Source organism: Falco punctatus (assembly GCF_963210335.1).
Source record: "Falco punctatus genome assembly, chromosome: 15".
Taxonomy (NCBI): domain Eukaryota; kingdom Metazoa; phylum Chordata; class Aves; order Falconiformes; family Falconidae; genus Falco; species Falco punctatus.
Window position 1 is genome coordinate 23,449,359 of NC_137595.1, and position 4,829 is coordinate 23,454,187.

Below are 4,829 nucleotides of genomic sequence, written 5' to 3' on the forward strand. Positions count from 1 at the left end.
CCTAACCTAACCCTAACCCTGACTCTAACCCTAACCTAACCCTAACCTAACCCCAGCCCTAACCCTGACCCTGACCCTGACCCTGACCCTAACTCTAACCAACCCTAAACCCTTCTGCAGTACCCAATGTCTGTCGCTAGATGGCAGCAGCGCCCCACCAACCCTGTGCTGAGCACTGGCCGGGCGAGCACTGGGCGGGGTCTCAGCCCAGTTTACACCACCGGACCCCGGGAGCGCTCGCTGCGGCTGCGGGGTTCCCTGCGCTCTGCCCTTTGCCCACTCGCAGCCCGGGCATTAATACTTATGGCCTCCGTATGCAAAAGCACCCACGTGGCTCAAGCTGTTAAATGCTTTCTGCATGACGCATCCCATTTTGCTGTGGGAAATAGGGGTGCATTTGCTCTGTTTGCACTTGGAAGCACGTTAGTAACAGCAATTTTAAATATATTTTATTGAAATAGAAGCGATTTTGCAGGAGTGCACTTTTTGAGTAGGACAAAGCGACTGGTGTGAATGTGTGGCTTGAGAAAAGCTCATACAAGTTTTCCCCGGCACAAGTAAGCCATTAGGAGCTGCTGCACGGTTTAACCTCTTGAGCCCATAGCCGTTCCCTGTGAGGGAAAAGTGAAGTGTTACCGGAATGAAGGGGTGCAGAGTACGCGGCAGGGCTGGAAGGTGAGAGAAGGGAGCGGGGTCTTTCCTCCGCCTGCCTCTCCCCGCCCCCCCCTCCCCCAGGCAGCCGCTGTGGGCACAGCCCGCGCCCCGCAGGCGGCCTCCGCAGAGCCCCGGGGGCCGGCAGGCCGAGAGGAGCCCGCGGCGGCACCGAGCCCCTGCCCGCCCCGGCGCGGAACGGCAGCCGCAGCCCCTCCTCGGCCGGCTCCGGGCCGCGCTGCCCGGCGGGGCGGGGGCGAGGCCGGCGGGCGGGGTTGGGGGCGGGGCCGTCGGGCGGGGGCAGGCCGGCGGGCGGGGCGGGCCGGCCCCGGAAGGTGGGTTCATTTCCGGCCCGCGCGGCACTCTGGGGCGGCTGTGGCGGTGCGGGCTGTTCGCCGGGAGCCTGGAAGAGTTTCGGTACGGGACGTGTGGCGGCGCGCTGGGTGAGCGGTCGGGCTGAGGGCGGCCGGGGACTGGTGGGCGAGCCCGGGCGCGGCCGTCGGGTAGCGGCCGGCTGGGGGGGACGTGGCGGGCCGGCGCTCGGTCGCGGCAGGGAGCGCCTGGTGCTGGCGGCGGGCGGGCTGAGGCGGGCGGCCCGGCCCGGGACCGGCGGGGCTGCCGGCGGTTCTTGTCTCCCCGGCAGTGGCGGTGGTCAGCGGGCTGCTCGCGGTGCTGCCTTTTTTTTTTCTCGGAGCTGTGCCGTTACCTAGGTGAGGAGCGGCGGCGGGGCGGCCCCGGTGCTCCCTCGTGGCGGCGGGGCCCGGGAGGGGGGGCGGCCCGCGGCGCCCTGCCGCCCCTCCCGTCGCCTCTGGGCTGCCCGGGCAGCCGCTGCAGCCGCCGCAGCTCTGCGCGGGGCTTTGTCTTTCCCCCAGCCGCTGGCCGGGCCGTGGCAGCGGGCTGGGGCTGCCGGCCCCCGCGGGCCGCAGAGGCTGCCTTGGGGCCTGCGGTAACGCTGTCGCAGGGGGGTGGCTCAGGGGCCTCTTCAGCCCCTGCGAGCGGGCAAGGGAAGGAGAAGCAAGCCGGCGGCGGAATCCCCACCCCTCGCCCTTGTCTGCAGATTTCTCTGCAAAGGGCAAGCGTTTAACTGCCGGGGAGGGTTGGGAGGCAGCAGCTCAGGTGTCTGGCTGATCCTGTGTCATGACAGTCAGCTCCTGGGCCGGAGCAGCCGAGGGGAAGAGGCCTTTGGATTTGCTTCTCAGTGAAACGGGGCTCTTCTGTTTTTCCTTTGTACCTAGGTTCATCTGGAATTGTACGTTGACAAATCAAGGGGAGCTGAACTGAAGGTCAATCTAGATGTTACTTTTCCACATGTGTCTTGTGCTTGTGAGTCAGACTGGTGCCTGTGGAGGGGTAACTTTTGTACTTAGGGTTAGGAACATGCATGACTTCTGCCTACTAGATGCTTTAATCACTTCTACCATCATGCAGATGATTGTTCCTGAGTTGTCAAGGAAGTTGGTAGTAAAAACAGTAGCAACAGCATAGGAGGCAGTAAGATCTTCACTGCTTCAGCCTCATATTTGATGTCCTACACTAAAAGCATAAAGAAAATCTGAGATAAAGTGATAAATTGTGTGCAATTACATAGAGGAACTGAAAATTTAAAGCCAACACAGGAAAACACAAAGTGGTATGCATTTTTCAAAGAAAAGACAAGGTTTGAGTCTGAAATATGGACTCTGGCTTATAATTTTGGTTAAAAGCCATAGAAAATAGGCTAAGGGAGAGGAAAAAAATGCCTATTTCAGCATTTGTAATCTGTCAAGGTGTTAGGAAAATTAACACTACCACAGAATATACAAAAGAAAGACATAATATTTTAGCTTGGTGACTCCATAAACTGCCTGATTCCACATATGTGCTCCTGTTTGCTTCTTAAGGTGTTGTTTTCTTTTTTAAGATGGCTACAATGATGTTTTTGTTATCACTTCATTCACAGGGCATTTCTACAGAATATGCTCATTTGGAAAAAGAAAGTCATTACCAATTTGTATCTTTCCTGGAGGCTGATCTCACAGCTCTTAAACCACATTGAAGGAAGAATGTGAATCTTCAAACTTCTTTGCAGAATGGGGTGGGGGGGTGTGTCTTTCCTTTGATATTTGGAGGCATAGCAGCAGATTACTCTCCTCAAGAACATTCAGAAAATGGTTTTACTTAAGTGATCTATGATCACTCAACTCAACAAAGAAAAAAACCCCTAGTGCCACAAGCCTCTAAATACATATGCATGTAACTGCATTTGTGCGCACTGTTAAAACCAGTGGTCCTACCTCTAAATATAAAAGTTAGGGAGGAAGAGAAGTTTGTGGTGCAGAGGGTGCGAACTCATAAGGGTGTTCCTACAGATTCTGTATATGGGAGAAGTGTGTTTTATTTAAATGCGTCTGGACAATAAAACTGTAGTAAAACCACTTCTATATGCTTTTGGAAAAGTATTTTGTAACTTCTAATTACTTTCAAACGAAGCAAATGCTAAGGACTAAATGAAATCAAAACAGAGTAGTGTAAACACTACGTCCTGGTGTTCCTTTACAAAAAAATCCTGTTACTTAAAGTATTTATCCCTGTATGAGGTAGGTGGTGGAAACAATCTAACACTTCATTATAAATGTGGCTGTTTGCAAATATTAGCTTTCTCAGGCTGACAAGCTAAAATACAGATGTTCTAAGACAGCTGGTGCCTAATATCAGTCTTAGTTTCAGAAATTAAGCTGTACAGGCTTTCAGTCGCTGTTGTGGTTTTTTTAGTGCTACATATGCAATCTACTTTTTCACCATTATGTGTATATGTGACAAACAGTCTCAACTTGGAGAATTTTTACTTGATTTAATTTACTGCTAATTAACACTGATTTTTGATCACCAAGTCAGGTACAGGGGAAAAAACCCACAATCAATCAAGCACTTAACACTCTTCGTCTCCCTTCCCCAGGGTCACCTTAACTCAAACAGGGCTCCTCCCTGCTTCCTAGTGTAAGCTTGCTTTGTTTACGCTGTAGGTTATTGAATCCATCCCAGTTCCACAGGGAGGTGATAGGCAGTACAGGATGTCAGGATCATGTGCATAATGGCTTCTCTCAAATGCCCTTTGCTTTTTCCTGGTTTCCTCTCCCACACTTTGCTTCTTGCCCTTTTTTGCAGATGGTCTTTGCCTCTTCAGGTTTTCCTGCAGCTCTGTCTCGTAGTGTCCTTACTGCAGCATGGGTCATCCATGGGCTGCAGTCTTTCAAGGCTGTTCCTGCCCAGCATGGTGCCTCCTTACAAGACCCGGTCTCCAGATGGGTGCTTCCACCCCCTCAGCAGCCTGTTTCTTTCTTCAGCATGTTTTTTTTAACAATGGTGCCAGGACAACAGATGATATTGTGATTACTTCTGTGCCACCAGTAAACTTGACCTGAAAAAAATAACTAAACTCATCTTTAGGAAAGTAGGAGAAATGTTTTTCTCTATGGTTCCTAAGATCACAGTAGTAATTGGCATCTGTACTGCTGCAACATTTACACATAGCAGCAGGAGAAATTATGTCTGCTGTTGTCTCCCTGATGCATGGCACCTGCTGCTACAACCAGAAACAATGAGAGACTGGTAGAATGACCACATCCCAGTTTCTTGTGATGCTTTAAACCAAAGAACCACAAAAGTCTCAACATATTGTTGTGGGATTTACTGAAAGTTCAAAATACATTTCTACAAGCAAAACCACAGTGGTGACAGAAAGACACTTTCCAGAGCTGTAGGGAACCCAAATTCCATATGGCTTAGCAAGAAGGTTGAGAGAATGGAATATGATCCCACAGTAGTTTCCACTCAGTAGGGTTATTGCCAACTTAGAACAGAATCTAAGCCCAAACTTACAGAAAAAAACATTAAAAACTATTCATTTGTTGCAAGTTGTAGCTTTGAACAGCCACTGTGTACCAAAACATTTCCAGGAGACTGGGATGGGGATTGGGGGAATCAATAAAAATGCATGTTGAGTGCTGATACATGTCTTCTGTGATAAAAAATGTGCATATGTAATCACAAATCAGTGAAGACATTTGTGGGCTTTATACCTAGTAATGTTTTTGTTTTCTTGCATTAATCTCAAGATTCCATCTGAACTGTGACCCACACTTTATGTGTTACTCAAATCCATTCATAATCAGCAGTTCTCAGGATTTAAAAATGGAATC

The 4,829-nt window shown here is 50.4% G+C and overlaps 1 long non-coding RNA gene across 1 annotated transcript; it reads left to right on the top strand.

Moving 5' to 3' along the window:
* The first annotated feature begins 1,100 nt into the window (after positions 1 to 1,100).
* LOC308053738 lies at positions 1,101 to 3,071 on the top strand. The gene is made up of 2 exons (XR_013923777.1): positions 1,101 to 2,019; positions 2,591 to 3,071. It is a non-coding gene; the product is annotated as an uncharacterized lncRNA (long non-coding RNA).
* The last annotated feature ends 1,758 nt before the right edge of the window (positions 3,072 to 4,829 follow it).